Source organism: Harpia harpyja, chromosome 6 (assembly GCF_026419915.1).
Source record: "Harpia harpyja isolate bHarHar1 chromosome 6, bHarHar1 primary haplotype, whole genome shotgun sequence".
Classification (NCBI taxonomy): domain Eukaryota; kingdom Metazoa; phylum Chordata; class Aves; order Accipitriformes; family Accipitridae; genus Harpia; species Harpia harpyja.
This window is the reverse complement of record NC_068945.1, coordinates 40,706,845-40,725,168: the sequence shown is the minus strand read 5'-3', so window position 1 is coordinate 40,725,168 and position 18,324 is coordinate 40,706,845. Positions and strand designations below refer to the sequence as shown.

Sequence of the window (18,324 nt, the reverse complement as noted above, 5' to 3'; positions counted from 1 at the left end):
GTAATCAAAACTTATTAGGAACTGAGGAACATGGAGCAATTGCATAATTTCTTTATTTTCCCAACTCTGCATTGATAATGTTACAACATTCCCTTAATCTTAGATACTTTTAGTTTGAAAGGAAAACTGTGAATTTTTTTTAGTTTTGGAATATTGGTTAAGAATTTCTGTGACTGGTGCTGAAGAAAAGAGGGTAAGAGGGTAGGTGAGAAGATGATATGTAATATATCCTTTGAATATATTTAAGGTAGCATTAAAATCATTTTGCATCTAATAAGGCTTAAGATGCCATCGATGGCTTGATTAACTGCAAACAGTATCTCTTTTCCCACCATCTTTATTTTTTTTTCCTTAAACTGTATGTTCTGGATAGGATTATGCATGTCTCTTACAGGGTTATGCTTTGTTAGCACACAATATGTTTCAGACATTACCACAGTATGTTTCCATACTACTATTCTGGTTGCAGCACATCTGATTTAAGATGTGTCTTTGCCAATTTCCCACTCACTGACAATTATTTCTGGTTCTTCTCCAAGAGGTTATCACACCCCCCCCTTATTTGTGCCAATTACACTGCTTGTGTGATCTGGGAAATTACATGTTTTTCAAAAAAACCAGTCTTTATTATTTTTTGAGAAAGATGCATGCATAGATCTGATGGATGGTGCAGTCACACCGTTGAAGGGGCACAACCAAGGATCAGCGATCTCTTGCAGGAGATGAGGAATGAGCACCTCAAAGGTGAGGGGGAAACTCTTAAATCACATCTGTTGCTGAAAGTGGACTCTCATTCATTAGTCCTAGTCTGTTTGCAGTTCATGAATGTGTGTCTTTCATAAGTTATTAAAAATCTTGCCCCACAACATGATTAGTAACACCTAATGACAGCTCATATTTTACCTGGGCAGCCTGTGAAACATGCTGAGTTCATGCTCTCTGCAAGACATTTGCATCATATGTCTCATTCTTCTTTCTCACATCTGTTGAGGGCATATAACAGAAAGGGAACATGAGCACTGGAGAAAGAGCACATGAGCTTCACAGCAGGGACCATTCCAACTGCCAACAAAATAAATCATATTACAGGAGGTAAACGCGAAGCCAATGAAAGTACCACTTGGGATGCTACTATGAGTAAAGAATTGTTTGCATGCATCCTGTTCACAGGCATTTCCATGTCCGGCAGCCACATCAAGGGAAAAACAAACAGTATAATAACAGATGTGACAGACCACAAAATGCTACATGCTATATCAAACTAGCCCAGAGTCTATAACTGAGGTTAGTCAATAATAGGCCATGCCTTCCCCATGTGAAGAAGAGGAAGACAAGGCCCATCTTGTTCCTGCCCAAGAAATATTATTCATATTGTGTGTGAGAGCAAGGGTCATCCATTTCTCAGCTACAATCAGCCTTTGGAAAGTAGGAGACTCACACAGCAGGTAGCAGGTTTCAGCGATCACCATGCATCATGTGGGACTGGCTGTCAGTGGAACACAGGAAAGCAGAAGAAACAAGCATACAGGGAGGTCAGTTTGCTGCCTCACTGTCTTTAGTTTCTCCTTCCCACCCCAAAGCCTTCTCCCCTGCCTGTTCAAGCCCTACATAGTGAATGTGCCAGAGCAAACCAGTGCAGTTCAAATGCATTCAATCAAACACAACTGGCCTAACAAATGGAGGACGTTCAGCAATCTAATACTTCTCTAAGGCAAAGCGTCACAACCAAAATAGGCTTTTGTCTTGTACAGCTACTTGATATATGCTCTAAGCAAGTAGGAGCTTTCTGTGTATTGGGAGGCAGTGTCTCCAGTGCTCACAAAAGTAGAATTGTCTGCATTCAGTCTTTCATCTGTGATAAACAGGTCTACATTATGTACTGTGCTCTGGGTTAATATATTTCTCTACACTAACTGGAGAGGAGCTATAGTTGTGAATGCAGGCTATCAATAACTCAGATAAAGCGGTTCTGCAGATGTACAGATGGAGAAGTCACAGCAAGAAGCTCCACTGACATTACGTCAGTGCCTACCGGCTCCAACCATGGGCCAAGGACCCGCTCTGCCAGAAGTCATCCCAGCTAGCGTCGGGTAATACCAGTTGTCTAATACTGCTGCATAATTGTCTCGATACGCTCTCCAGTAATGTCCTGCCTTTGGACAGGGGCCAAAGGTATTTCAAGGGGGCTGATGTGGGGATCTCTCCCCTTACTACCTCCTCCACAATGTAGGATGTCAGGACCTCTTCCTAGCAATCTCCCCATGGGAGATCTGCCCCTTCACACCTCCCTGCCTCGTTCTTCTCCCTGTGGGACTCCATGATGCCCCTTTACCTCACATCTGATCCAGCATTTACTAAAGAAAAGTTTCAGCAGCAAGGGAACCTAATCTTTCTTCCCCACCGCTCTTTTCCCTATTATTAGATATACCCTCCAGATATCACCACCACTTCACTCTGAGATGAGGAATAGGGAGCAGAAGATGCAGGAGCATGAGAGGGTTAGGTGAAGGGGGCCAGAGCAGTCCACAGAGTGCTGCGGCTATGGTAGTGCTATCGGCACCTTTAATTTCAGTATTGTCAGTATCACTGTCATTTAGAGCTGCAGCAATACCATCATAACAGTATATTGCCTGTCATCAATACAGACAGGGCAAAAAACCAGCTTTGCAATACAAACCCCAAGTTTAGGCTATGAGTAACGCTCCACAGCCATAAGCATGTGGTCTGTTCCTCATAAATTAAGTTGTACTTTATGTAAGATTCATGCGTGATTCTTCCTGAGAAGGCCCAGAGCTAGAGCCTTTCCAGTAACAAGGCAACGCATTCTGTCAACAGAGGGAGATGTAAAAGTAGCGGGGAAATCGTAAAGAGTCCAATGGCTAAAAGCATTAAGCACCACGTATTCCGTGGGCGCTTGGGGAAACACTTCTAAAACTTCACCACTTGCCCCGCCACCGCTAAAACCTGGCACGCTTACGCCGCAGCCGAACACCCGTCATTCTGAAAGAGCGTGGAGGCAGCCTTGCGGAGGAGCCCGCCTTTTTCCCCTTCGCCCGCGCCCTGCCTGCGCCTCCGCGCCGGCCCCTGCAGAGGGCGCCGGAAGACAGGCGCAGGGCCGGGCGCAGAGGCGGGCGCAGGACCGGGCGCAGAGCCGGCCGGCCGCCGAGGCTCCCTGCGCCCCCGCCGCCGGCGGTTCTTTCCCCCCCGCCTCCGGCTCCGCGCCGGCGGCTTCGACGGCCCGCGGCCCCGCTGCCCGGCAGCTCCCCGCCGCCGTTCGGGGCTCGGGATGCTCGCACCTCCCGCTGACATGGTGCTGCGCGGGACCGACGAGATGATGCAACCTGTCGGGCTTGAGGCAGCAGCGGCCGTGAGCGCCAGCGAGGGCTGAGGTGTGGCCTCCCTGATTGCTTTCTCCGCTTCAAAAAAAGTGTAAGAATGTGTTAAATGGGTGGTGGAAGGCATCCTGCGCACAGCTGGACCTCCCTCTAGCTAAAAGGGCGGACATAGAACTGTGGCGTCAGTCACTGGGGGTGCTTTTCTGGGAAGTTGGAAGCCGCGTCTTAAAGGAAACAGAAGAGTGATGCACTTGAAAAATGGTGTAATAGAACATCATGTGATTTTTTTTTTTTTTTTTTTACTTTAAGCTCCTGAAAACCTTCAAGACTAATTATTTTCTGCAAGGGCACAGGCAGAACAGTAACTCTACGCACTCAGCAAGGACCCCTTCATATACTTCCATGTCAAAACTGTTACCAAAAAAATCCCAACACCTTTCCTTTTTTTTTTTTTTTTTTTAAACTGACATGGACTGTTCTTCTTTCCCAGCTGCTGGTCAAAGAAACCAGGCAGAAGGGGTTTCAATTTAACATCTCTGCCAACAGCTGGCACCCAACCAGCAGTCTGATTCAGCAAAGTGTTAAAGCGAAAGTTTCAGTGCTTTCCAGAAACAGGAGGGGCTTAAGCAAATGCTTGAAGTTAAATATGTCTGTAAGGGCTTTGCTGCATTTGAGACCACGGATGCACAGAAATGTCAGCCCTGGGCTTGTACCTCCATCTCGACAAGAGGGTTTTGGACCTGAGGGGACTATTACCAACGGAGTTTGGTACTTTACAGACCAGATCTGATTGGAACACTGCACGCTTGCATAAATGCACATCCTATAGGTTTCTTCTCAGGGGTATGACAGTAATACCACAAGTGAAAGAAAAGTTTTCTTCCTGTTTATTCAAAATGTTAATGGGACAGTTTTGAATATGAGAAAGACAGACACCAGGAGAACCTGAGATTCCCTACTTCACCTCAGAGAGTCAAAATGTGTCTTTAATATGTTTTGGTGTTGTTCTTGAACTTTATGGGGTTATGTAGGTTGGTTGTTATAGAGGCAGGGTGAAAAACTGGCAGCTTTCTGAAACTAATTTTCTATGAAAAATTGTTGTTAGATTCTGACAGGCTTTCAGCATTACCCCATTTTTCTGAAACAAGAAGAAGAATCCTCTGTTTTAAAAGATGTGCATCAGAATCAGGGGAGGAGAACTAGAGAATGAACCAGACGTTGATCTGATGAAGGTCAACAGATATGAACTACACAGATACAAACATTCAGTGGAGTTGCACAAGCTAAGGATGGAGCTTGGCATCTTCAGGAAAGATCGGCAAGTACTGTTAGGTGTACCACAGTCACCACCCTAGCCCATCATTCTTCCTCTAAAATTGAAATAATCAAGTGCTTTGTGTATGCCAGAGGGATTTGCTGGGGGAGGAAACATTTCTTTCTCTCTAGTAGCACACGACACCCTTGAAAAACTGGGTAATTAATCAAGCATGTATAGCTCTGATACTGTATCATAATAAGATTGATCGATCGCAGGGCGTACTCCGATGGAGACTGGTAGAAGAAATTAATTACTGACCTGGACTTATTAGGAAGTTCTGGTGTACTGTGTTTGGCAGTATATTGGGGAAGCCTGTCGCACATCACCTAGTGAAAAACGAAAAAAAATAGCCCCATAGGACAAAAAAATTATATATATAGACAAATAAATTGAATTATAGAGAGGATCAAGATCTAAAGTAAGACTTTTTTTCCTGGCTCTAGAGAATGATGTAGGATATAGCAATTTGTTTAAATAAGGCACGACACTTTTTCAGACCTAGCTCTTAATAACTGAGAAGCTTAAATCATCAATATTTCCTAATCTTCCAGTAATTAATGGCATTCTAGAAAGCAGGCCTTGAAGAACCATTTCCTGGAAAGATGTAGTGATTATTTTAATTAAAAATTTGGTGGGATGAGAAGAGAGATTTAAAAACTGCTATGAAGAATGAAAGAGAGTAGCACCAAGGTCAAAAAAGGTTTTAGCACCATAATTGTCCTAAAATTAAGAGAGGTAAGATATAAAGAAAAAGAGAGACAATACTGCAGACATAAGATGAATTGCAAGAGATTCACCATGAAGAAAAAGGAGCTTTTCAGGTAACAAGCATCAAAAACATACACAGGTTTAGCAATCAGCATCAACAGTGTGAATTTGTACTGTGGGAATATATCGTAAAAATAACACTAGCATAAGGTATTCTCCTACTGCCAGATCTGCTAAGCAACTAGGAACTTCATTCTGCACCAGCTGCAGCTTCCAAGTGGTCTACAAATGTGACATATGGTCTACAATACAGAGATTGGTGCTTTAATACTATGGCTGCCCCCCACTGTACCTAAGTATGTAGGACATATGTTAGATTACATTACTTAATTGTGCATTACCTTGCATCTGTAGGCATTAATTTACAAACCTCTGATGCATTTTTTTAATATAAAGGATAAAATTTTCTGAATTTTCTGTGAATCAAATCTTAGTTGCAGGCCTTATGTTGTTTTTAATGCATTGAGCATGCGAATCCATATGCAGGTTTCTTTGCTTTGGCTGTTGTGTTATACTGGGATCTGTTCTGCGATGGGGTGGAAATATTTCACTGGAATTAACAGAGGATTTCTAGGGGACTGTATGTACACAAAATAAACTAAGGTCTAGACAAGAAAGAAAGAAACAACAGAACAGTGAAGAAGTCATGTCAACACGCACCGTCAATAGGCAATATTAAGTTTAGGGTGGCTCGTACATCAGGCTAATCTTTAGTAGGATACATTGATAGTTGCATAATAATTAAAGATTTGGTGAAAAGTTCTTAAAATCAGCAAAATTAGAAAGGTAGAATTGTTTTCTGACTAAAGAATTCCACAATTCTGTATATTCCTCATAGTTTTGCTGTTTGGTGAACTCTTCATACTGAGATTTTTTAGGGTAGTAAAATAATTGCAGTCATGCCTGTATTTATTGATTGTATCTTTTAAATGTTAACAGATTATTCATCATTATGTAATTGTCCCTTCTTCTAAAACAAGTACCATAAAAATGTTTGACTGTGTTTTCACTGTACTTTTGTCCCAAAGATTTAAAATTTCATGGGACATTTACTGGACATTAATTTGTTCCACATACTGAAATGTTTGATTATTTAATTTTTGTAAAGGAATCCTTATTTTACGCCACAGAGTTAAAGTCTTCAAGTCTACATACTCCTTATTTTTTTATATTTTGGATACAGGAAAAGTTAACCTGTGTCCCAGTATGTTCCATAAGCTCCTGATGGACGATTGCATTCAGCAGAGGCCTCCTCGAGTCTCAGTGACTTCATAGTTCCCACTCTGATCATGTAGTCTCCTAGTAGGCAAAGGATTGGACTCAACAGATGAAAATCTCTTGAAAAATAGCTTATCTTTTAAATTCCTTTATTATAGCAAAGTAATGGCTATATTAGTGTTCTTTAACATGTCTTTAAATGTGAGATTATCAGTATATTAAAGTCCTCAGAATAGCTCCATCTAGGTTGGCTATTACTGCTGCAGAAAATCCAGTCTATGTTGGATGTGCCCTGGAAGAAAAGTCCATTTCTCCTCTCTCTCATCCATTTTTCTCTTCCATTTTTATGCTGAAACTCATCTGTTATTTGAAGAGAAAAAGGGGAATAGCAAATCTCAAAGCACTGAAACAAGAAAGTATATTTCCATTTACTCAGGTTATGTGATGTTTAGATTGCTATGAGGTATTTGGAGAGCCGGGTTATCTGTTCTAAAAAAAATCCAGTCATTGTCCTTAAAATTTTAATTGCCATAAGATTAGGTTCTGACAAAGCTTTATGTCCATTTTGCATTGTAACATGCTATCGTGCAACATGACAACATTGGAATAATCTAGCACATAAGAGCTAAAAGTGGTCAACAGTGTGTATGAATTTGGATCTAAACCTGCTACTGCTTGGCATATTGATCTTAATTAATGGAGCCTGATAGTGTATTTTTATCTTCACAGCTAATTGCCTCTTGAATTGATAGGAAGTGATACCTTAACCCATAGATTTGCAGGAGTCTAGATGTACTCTGAAGGAAATTTCACTGCCTTCTTTTTTATAATCTATCCTAAGCTGAAGCGGTTGTTTGGGAATGCGCACGGGGAGGGAGGGGGAACTGCTGTCAGAGACAGAGCACCGGCCTGTGCTTTAATCTGATCCAGTAAACATGTGCTTATAAAGCTATGAAATTATACTGGGTCATCTAATAGCATGACATGAACAAAAGTAAAGAAAAGGAGGGTTTTCATTTTTGACACACAAATTATTTTGGCCTACAATAAAGTAATTTGTCTGAGGCCATCTAGACAATCAGGGGCAGAAGGTAGGAGTTCTAGTTTGTTCTTCCATTATTAGACTTCTTTTTAGCCTTGTATAATTTCCCAAGATTCAACAGGACTCTCATTTTCTAGTTGGCCGTTAAAGAAAATGGGGCACAGCTAAGCAGTAATTTAGCAACATTTTATAATGCATGGAGCCATATGGAGACAACATGATTCATACTTAAGAAAGCATGTACTTTCTGGTCATCAATATGAAAACTTCAGTTATGATTACTTGCGGGTCATGAGGTAGGACAGTAGGACAGTACACTGTCAAAACCCATTTTTATCTTTAATCTCTTAGTGTGATTTTTGTCTCTTTCTTAATGAAAGCTTTTGTATCACTGCATTTATCTGCCTGTCTGTCTCAGGCCACAGTTGAGTAAGTTGACATACAGCTCTTGGACTGGTGTTTCCAGTTGGAAGTTTTACAGGAACAATGACAGAAAGCTTAGTTCTTGTTAGAAAGTACAGTGGCTCAGCAGCACAGGTCATTTGAGGATGCTGATGCAGAAACATGGGATTAAATCAAATTGATATTTCCCCTTAATATCCTATCAGAATAATCTTCTTATCCCATATCATTAAACCACATAAGAACTTAAGATGACAGCTAAACACAATTAGAATTTCCTAGAGGATACAGCAGGGCATTGGAGTATGGCTCTAATTACATGTACAGGAATCACGTTCCTGTTCAAAAGGATTCTTTTCTCCAAGCGTCCTGCAGGGATTAAGCAATTCATACTAGAAAGCCATTGGTCTAACTCTCCCCTGTGCAACCGTGAGTGTTACTAGATGGTCTACGACAACTCAAAGTCACTACAGCTGAGGCCATGACATTGAAATATTATGGACATGACATAAAAAAGTTAAAATTGGGAAAGAGGCATAATTTTCTAACACAATTAAAACTGACTTACTTTATATAAAATGAGTGACTAAGGGAGGGGAGGGGAACTGCTTGGCTTTTCCAGCCTCCTCCTTTTTTAAGAAGTGTGCACTACTCTTTACTGTATTTGCATTAGCCATTTTTAGAAAGAAGGGGACTGAAACTTTCTCCTATCCATTAAAATAAACATTATTATTATCCTGGATAGGGTACAAAGTTATGTTAAAAAGGAGATCCTCGAGAACATTCATAGGCTTAACAAGGTAATTTCTATGTTTAATTGTAAAGGTTGTTCAATCAGCAGTCAGAATATGCCTAGGCCACCACCAGCAATGTAACAGGTATTTTAGTGTTTTGTTTCTTGTTTTTCAAACTGTGACTGTGTTTCTTTACATTAATGGGTTTAGACCAGACACAATAGTGTTGCATTGCTTTCTCAATTTGTCGGATAGTGCGAAATGTTGTATATGAACATCAGTCTAACTAAATGAAAAGTATGTATTTCCTGTATGCATGTTGGTGATGATACCTATTTCACGTCTTAGAAATTAGGAAAGTATTGATTCTTGTTATTATAATTTAGTTTTAATTCTGCTGATGGCTACCTCAGTAAAAATGCTATTAATATTTTAAACTTTCCAAGCAAGCTTCAACAATGGTAAATGATTTCCAGAGAAAAGTGAAGGACAAATAATTGAAGTAAAAAGCAGAAATTCCTCTATTGATTTTTTACTAGTTTAGGTTATCACAATCTTAATCCCTTTGGTGTTCTGCTAACTTATTTCTAATCTGTCCTGCCACTTCACTCTTCTTTCTCAGGGTCAGATCCAATAGAAGACCCTGCATCTTTAAAGAAGGATTTAGATAGGATGAAGGTATCTGAGACCAAAACTTCAATCTAAAATCCCCCTTTACTCAGGTGCCACCTAATGATGGAGGCACACCATCTCGCTCAAGGTCTCACTGGAAAACTTTCCAGGAAAACTTTATTTTATGGAGTATTTGTGTGACTTACACATTTCAGAACCCACCAGCTAGTGAGGATTTATTCAGCTGCCTCAATCCAACTTCACCCTGAAGAGTACCAAAGCATCAGGCAATATCTTAATTTGAGTGGTGGCAGAGGAGCAGAAAAGAGAGCAAGGAGGAATGTGACTTGGCATTGCAGAGCTCTGAGCTTTCTGCAGGGATCCTGGGTTCTGTTCAGGGATGACAGCTGCATTTTATGCAATGCCTGTTTAAAAGAATTTCTCAGTAAATCGTCTGCTGATTTGAATTTATTCTACTTTCATTTTTTTCCACATCCTGGGGAAGCAGGGGCTTAGCATTGGCTAAGCAGAAATTATGGCAGCCTTGGAGCTTATGAAAACAGTATTCATGGGCCAAAGTTTTCACAATAATTTCCAAAAAGAAAGGAAAAGGACGTGTGCTTATTTAGATTTCATTGCTTCCGAGGCCTGATCTGCAGACCTGCTTGATCTGTAGCGGTGGGTATTTACTACAGTGGATGATCCATACGTGTGAACACAGAAGATTTAGCTAGCCAGCAAAATGGGAGCTGTGTAGGTACCAGAGGGAGGCTGTGGGACACGTGAAATTGTGGGGAGCTGATTGAATAGTCTAGCCACAGAAACGTCCCCATCCTGAGATTTGGCGGGGACTCGGGGTCCCAATGGAGCTCTGCAGCCACTGATCCTGGGCCGCCCCAGGGTCCACACCTAGTGTCTCTTATGATGACAGAGCCTGCGTTTCAAGCCTGTTTTTACAGTGGAAAGCTCTGTCTGTAGTACACAGAGACTGTGCCATTAGGAGATTACTCATTTCCTCAAAGGCAGGAGCCACGTTTCCCTCCCAGTCTCCCACAGCCCTGAGTCAGGGCAGCGAGGATGAGGTTTATTTATAATGAACCTCTCTCCCAGTGCAGCTCTGATGCTCATCCGTCAAACACTCGTGACAACTCGTTAGTGCTCTGTCCACCCAGAAGGTAAATTCATCCTCATCAGCAAGTGCTAAATGCCTGCCCCGGCCTAGTGGGTGTTGCCCAGACACGGTATCTGTTTCTGCTGCCTTTTCCTCTGGTTTATCAAGAGATGGCAGCAAAAAGCTATTTAACCTTTGATCTCAGTCCTCGGGGCCTCTATCTCTCACGGAATCATGGCAGCCTCTACCCACCCACCCAACTCATCCTGCCAGCGCTACCTCAACAGGGCCGCCGGCTATGCAGAGCAAACAGCCCGGTGCTTTGCCTGCCGCGTCCCTTAGGAGGGCGGTGGGAATGACAGCCAGGACCGGGCACCGCCGGGCATGTCCCACACGCAGCACTAACCGGCGCGGCACGGCGTGGCGCGGCACAACCATGCAAGAGCATGGCGGGCGCTGCCGGAGCGGGAGGCTTCCCCGCTGGCCTCTCCGTGGCCCTGCCTGCACCTGCCTGCGGGACGGCTGGTCAGGCAGCTCAGGGTCAGGCTCAGCAAGGGCCGCATCCAGAAGGAGGAGCTGACAGGGGTGGCGGACGTGAAATCCCATGAGAGAAGAAGCCAGCGTTGCCTGGCGCCATCAATTAGGTGCGGATGGGCCTTCCCCTGTGGCAGAAAAAGAGGCGCTGTAAGGGTCAGGCATTAGGCGAAGGGTAATATTTCTGCAAGTGAGCAGAAACAAAAGTAATGGATCGAAGCACCCCCAAAAAGGCATGTGAAGAGTAAGTTCTTTTGGGGGATGTAGCCTTTGGCTTTGGGTTCATGGTGGTGGGAATTACTGTTTTAGAAAGGGCCACAAAATATTCAGACTGTGCGTTGCTATCGTGATGCTACATCCAAGGTGAGGGACACAGGAAGGAACTTTCTGATTCACTGTGACAAGCTGACAATTCATTTGCTACAGTGACATTTGTGAGAGGGAAAAAATTGGTAACATAACATGTCAATAAAGGCAGCTAGAAAAAATATTTTAAAATTAGACATGATTAGAAATATAGCACCTAGCTCTATTTCAAATATTCTTTAGTTTTCTTGCTAAAGAAAGGACTAATCGTAAAAATAATTGGACTTAAACTGTATTTTTAAAAAATTTGCAGTTGTCATTAGTGAATAGCAAAAGACCTCATTATTAGGTGTTGCAGGATGCTTTCAGAAACTGGTTTCAGATCAAGAAGCTAGAATCAGCTGCATTTAAAGTCAAGGCAAGCTCTGGGGGTTTCAGTGTCACTATTTACTCTTAAATGTCGCTGAGGAGCTGTCAACAGGTATGAAAAAGCACCCAGCTGCTCAAGCCTCTTTCAGTTGGAGACAGAGAAAGAATGAAAGATATATGGAGGGAAACTTGGGGTTCTAGAGGATGCAAATAGCAATGTACCACACGAGATGGATCCACCTTCCTTTAATCTTCTTGTTCTGTTGTACTGTAATTGCATTTTAACCAAAAATGGGCCAAATTCCATTTTTATGTTCAGGAATGTGAATGGGGATTTTTTTTGCTGGCAAAATGGAGTCCCTTCATAGCGGTTAGTTTCAGTTTACCTGAGATTAGGATTTGGTCTCAGTAGAAATAGCAAGCAACAGCAAAATGAGATCTTTTGTTACTAGGAAGTCTTATGTGGAAGCCTTATGCTGTGATTAATAGTTCTATCAAATGTTCATGTTGGTCATTTTCTGTTATGCTATAAAAAATTGTTCTGGATCAGTAAAACTTGATCTAATAGAATCAAAGTATTGTTTCTAAATGAGTGGATTTGTCATTTGTCAAAAGTAACAAATCATGAAATGTGATGCAGTTTCCTTGATTGCTTTTAATTTCTTATATTTGCTTTCACTTTTTAATTTCTTAAATCAGCTCTAATATCAATCAACAAGGTTAGATTGAGAAGATCTAATGAAAAATCAAATCAGATTAGTAACTGGAGAGCTGAATAAACATACCAAAAAAATTAAAGACTCCATAAGAGGATTGTTTCCTGAGGTATGTCTGACATTTAGTGAAAATTACATTATCCTTTTTATTTAATAAATGATGGAACTTTCTCTCTTCCTGCCTGGCTGCTAGCAATCTGACAGACGTCTGTAGAAGATGTATGTGTGAGGTTTGCTGCTTTGGGTAAATCTCTGTGTTTATCTCAGAGCATCCACCAATGACACATTTAACTAGTTGCAGCAGTCTTAAATGCTTTATGTCATGACATCACTAATGAAATCACCTCTGGAGGAAACATAAGCTTGGCATCCTAGAAAATTATCTTCAGATCTCAAATGACTGACCTCATAGGGATTTGGCCATCAAAAGGTTTCTAAGGCTTACAGTGACAACAAATATAAGCATTAAAATAAATCATTTTGTGAAAAAGACATCATGGGAAAATTAGCTTTCCTTCCCACCCTTTGTCAGTCTGGGTTTATTACAACACTCACCACGGAATGGCAACCAGCTGAACGATGCTAAATCACTGCATTAAAATTCTAGCCACCATGCCACAATCCTACTATCTATGCATGAAGACTATATAAAATCTCTCTATCATCATCCAGATGCCCCTCAACTGAAATGTAGTGGACAACTATTTATAGGTCAACAACTTCACCTAGTAAAATTTATGCACGTCATTGAAGGATATTGGTACATAGCATTTGGCAGCTCATATATAATTTCATAACTTGCCAGGAAATTTAAAAAAAAAATTAGTAATTTGAGTTATATTGCGGGTATAATATTACAGAATGACAAAAAATAAATGTGTAAGATGATTCCTAGGTTGCAACCCTGGCAGTGCAGAGCCTCCCTGTCTTTGTCCCCTGGAGTTCCAGTGAGTTTTCCCAAAAGTCAGTTTTCTTTACTCCACACAGGACTTTCCCCACACTTAAATGTTATAGAATAAGAAACCTGTGTGTGAAATATGGGTCAACTTAGTCATTGCAAGGTAGCATGGTAACTTTTAAGATGACTTTTTTTGTGTTATATTTTTCAGAATAACAGTTTGAAAGATCATATCTACAGTTTAGGCTGCCATGGGTCAAATACTGAGAACCTGTATTGAAGTGAGTCTGCTGAGGACATTGCTATGGGTAGAGCACTTCATTCTTCTCTCAAACAGCTATCATCTTTCTCTACTGCTGTTGAGCTCTAACTGTAAAGTAGATTTAGTGACTGCACTTATACGTGCAAAGCTGCCATATCAAGCATCATTTGGAATTCAAAGCATTCAGCAACTGCCATTATGCTTGCAAATAGATCTGTCTTAAAAAATGTGATGTAATGGTGATTCATAGGAAAGTTAGGTGTTAGTTCTTGTGATAAAAATTCAGGTACAGAAAATGTTTGGGTTTAGTAGGATGGGAAGCCCTAAAGTTTAATGAAAATACTGTTAATTTCATTTGTATATTTTTAGGTTTCTTTGTGTTCTATGTGACTTCAGAAATTGTGAAATATATTGCATGGGTGGAAGAACGTCAGAGGAAGTTTCCACATGTGCACATAATCATATATTTTATACTATACTATCAATAGTAAATCAAGAGCAAATACTTGAATAGCTAATCAGATGGGAACATATACTATGCTTGCCTATGTGGTAAATACAGAATGTCACCAGTACAGACATGATTTTAAGATAAAAAGCCAATATATTGTTACAAATTTTCAAAATCATCTCAAATTTCTCTGAATTCATCCAATGAATTTACTTACCTTTATTTATCTAACAAACTATTTTTCTAGACTAGTAACTTCAAGTCACAATGCTGTGTGGTACCATCATATGATTGCAGTGCTCCTGAGGTACTACTGCCTTGTGATTCTGTGGACAGTACTGCAGCTCCCAGTATCTTCCTCATCTGCCACCAATACAAACCAGGACTGATAAGAGGCTTTGACTTAGTTTCCATAGCATAGAGCAATGCAGTGCCAGGCTTGCACCTGTCTCTGAAGTGAGGGGTTTTTCTGTGTCCCTGTGGATGTGTTGTGCAATTCCTACTGGAGCTTTACCAAATTGGGAATTACAGCAGCAGCAGATTTTTTTATCACACAGCTGGACTTGGAGGAGTCCTTTCTTTTCTGCGAATAGCAGCAGCTCCCATCAGATATGTCTTGTGCAGTTTCCTCCCTTGCTGAAGAGATTTGACTCCCAGTGCTCTGAAGCGTGCATCAGCTGCCAGCTTTTTGTGTGTTTTGTTGAGGGAGAAGATAATTTCCACTCTTCCAGCTGAGATCCTTCTGTCAGGCAGAAAAGTATTCAGGATTTATTAGGTCAGAAAAGGAAAATAAAAAAAAATTCTCTTGCCTGGTGACTTAGGACATTTGAAACTCTTACATTCCATGTTCTAAGGACTGGACAAAATACTTAATGCTTGAAGATTGGGACCTTGGTTTGTTTTCATGCCCTGTGAAACAATGTCGAGAGGTAGAGCTGACAGCACTTTCCTATGCCCTTAGATGCCTCTATAAACAGGTGGGTAAGAGTCATTCCTTGGAGATATGGATCTGAAAGCCCTCAAGCAGAGAAAGAAAATGAAAATAAGATTTTCTGACAGAAGAACCTCAGAAGTGACAACAGATGGTAGGACGCTGCCTGTTCCCTGTGACATAATCTCACAAGTAACTATTTCTTATTTGTTGGTAGTCTTCCAGAAGTTGTCTATGGAGGCTGTAGTTGATCTCTATGGTAATATCTAAAGCCCAGTGTGCTCAGTGGCCCACCTTCTCAATGTCACCTGCAGGATGCACGTGGCCATGGGAGCCCACACAAAGGTCATCCAGTCCAGTTTGCTTGCATTACAGCTGCTTTTGTGACAGGCAATGTTTAGGCCCTTTTAGTAAGAACCCTAATGCCACAAAGTCAAATTGGCTTAACTTTGGCCCCAAAACGTTGCTTCTGGGATGATGAGTGTCTGGTTTGGAGAGTGAATGGTTGTGGTGGGTTAGCCTTGGCCAGCTGCCAGACACCCACCCAGCTGCTCTCTCACTCCTCCTCCTCAGTAAGACAGGGGAGAAAATAAGATGAAAAGCTTGTGGGTCAAGATAAGGACAAGGAGATCACTCACCAATTACCGTCATGGGCAAAAAAGACTCAACCTGTGGAAGATTAATTTAATTTATTGCCAATTAATAACAGACTAGGATAGTGAAAAAGAAAAAAAAAACCCTAAAAATACCTTCCCCCTATCCCCTTCTTCCCAGGCTCAACTTCACTCCCAACTTCTCCTTCTCCTCCCCACCCGAGCAGAGCAGAGAGAATGGGGAATGGGAATTGTGGTCAGTTCATAACACTTCATCTCTGCTGCTCCTTCCTCCTCACACTGTTTTCCTGCTCCAGTGTGGGGTCCCTCCCATGGGATACAGTCCACAAACCGCTCCAGCATGGGTCCTTTCCACAGGCTGCAGTTCTTCAAGAACTGCTCCAGCATAGGTCCTCTCCACAGGGTACTTCAGGAACAGACTGCTCCAGTGTGGGTCACCCATGGACTGCAGCTCCTGCCAGGCCCATGTTCTGGCATGGACTCTTCTCCACAGGCTGCAGCTTCCTTCAGGGCATGTCCACCTGCTCCAGCATGCAGTCCTCCATGGCCTGCAGTGTGGATGTCTGCTCCACCGTGGTCCTCCATGGGCTGTAGAGAGACAACCAACTGTTGACCATGTTGACCATGGTCTTCCCCACAGGCTGCGGGGGAATCTCTGCTCCGTGCCTGCAGCACCTCCTCCCCCTCCTTCTTCACTGACCTGGGGGTCTGCGGGGCTGTTTCTCTCACATTTTTCTCATTCCTCTCTCCCAGCTACTGCACAGCATTTTTACCCTTTCTTAAATATATTATCACAGAAGTCCTACCAACGTTGCCAATTGGCTCAGCTTTGGCCAGCAGCGGGTTGGTCTTGGAACTGGCTGAAACTGTCTGTGTCTGACATGGGGGAAGCTCCTGATCTCTTCTTAGAGAAGCCACTTCTGCAACTCCCCTGCTACCAAAGCTTTGCCATGTGAACCCAATACATTGGCCCAAACACACTACAAGGCACGACTGGGTCCTTGCTTAGGAACAGCAAAGGATCAAGCTTGCTCTCACAACACGCCACTCTTCTTGCCTGAACCCTCTCCTGAGAGCTGTGCCTTTTACAGAAGTCCAGGATCTTCTTCATGAGTATATACAGGCTCTCCTGTGTCTTTCTGCCTTTCTCTTTCCTGTGCCATCAGTTTGCTGCTTTTTTCAGAAAGTCCCCAAGCCACAGATTGTTCAGTCTGAGGAAATATTCTGGAAAAGCATCACCATCATGTGGCTGCTGTCTTCCAATGCATTTCTCTAAGCATCTCAGTTGCTGGAGGGGGTTTTGGAATAGACGTACTTTGAAACCACCCAGCTTTCTATTGTTCCTCAGTTAGAAAGGGCCTTTTGCTACAAAAAATCTGTAGGTCTGTTTTATCTGATCTATTTTTCCCTTTATGACTTCAGCTCACAGAGTTACACACGTGATGTAATTTTAGGCTAGCTAGTTCGGATGCCACTAGCAGTATGGATGTAATATCAGTATATCTCAAAGAACTGGGTGAATTTGTGAGTGGCTGACCCACGGTGAGCTGTTTTCCACTGTGCTTACACTGTTAGCTCTCTTGTTACCAGTCATCAGTTTGCACATGTCTGTGTGAGCTGCTAAGTTAACTAACTTTACTATGTTTTTCAGATCCTGAATTTTCTGAAACATCTGTTCTCTTCAACCTTCAGCTCCTTGCAGGGTAAAAATAGGCTTTATCTTGGAGGTAAGATGCTCACCCTACAGTCAGATCTTTTCAGCTGTTAATAGTTTTTAATATCAGCCTGTGACAGCACTGCCTTGCCTTCTCAGTGCGAGATGAATGAGGCAGAAAACAGGAAAAGAGTTATATGACTTAAGGGAACAGGACTTGAGCTTAAACTGGCACTCACAAACCACATAGTGACAGATTCTGAATTATCATAACATCTCTTTAAAATTAAACATAATCTGATTTCTCTCTTCTTGGAAGGTATATGTTTAGGAACAATATTTCAAGAGAACAACTCAGATTATTCCAGCTTTATATTGAAGAAGCTATCCTAGCAGAAGACGTTGGAAAAATAGGCTGTGCTAAAGATTGTATTTATTTAATGATCTATGCAAAATTTATTAGAAAATATATATTTTAAACCCTGAAGCTGCAACCGATTTTTTTTTATTTTTTACATCTGTGTGTATATTGCGAAAAACTTACTTTAAGAACTCAAGGAAAAGTACACATTAATTGAAAACAGAAAATTACTTCTTTACAAGTGTAAGTGCTGCAGGTCCTTCAAAATAAAAGGTTCTATGTGCGATTTTGGGAACAAAATTTTTGTTTCTTTAAACTGATCAATGTTAAAACTACACTAGAGGCAAAAGGCGTTTTTCAATATTGGTTTTTCTTAGTGAATAAAGAATGAATTAGGTACCAGAGAGACCTTATAAAATACTTCACGCTCATCCTTTATGTCATCAAAAACTTGTCAGCCTGGAAAAGAAAGCTGAGATTGTATGGAAAGTGAAACACGAACACCCCTACTGTGTATGAAAAAAACTGAAATAATGAGATAAAATTGACAAAATACATAATAGCTCTTAGTTTCTCTTTCTATTTACATCTATGTATCACTGAAGCCCCATTTTGAGGATTTAAATGAGAATTTGAATGATGAATATTCTTGAAGAAGTTACGGAATAAGTATAACCCTGAGTGAAAT

The 18,324-nt window shown here is 41.5% G+C and overlaps 1 long non-coding RNA gene across 2 annotated transcripts in view; it reads left to right on the top strand.

Moving 5' to 3' along the window:
* The window catches only part of LOC128143429 (uncharacterized), a 55,840-nt gene that overhangs the window by 9,942 nt on the left and 27,574 nt on the right, over window positions 1-18,324 (top strand). For both annotated transcript variants that reach the window (XR_008235751.1, XR_008235750.1), the window contains exon 2: window positions 17,273-17,348. This is a non-coding gene — a long non-coding RNA (uncharacterized LOC128143429). The remainder of the gene's footprint in view (window positions 1-17,272; window positions 17,349-18,324) is intronic.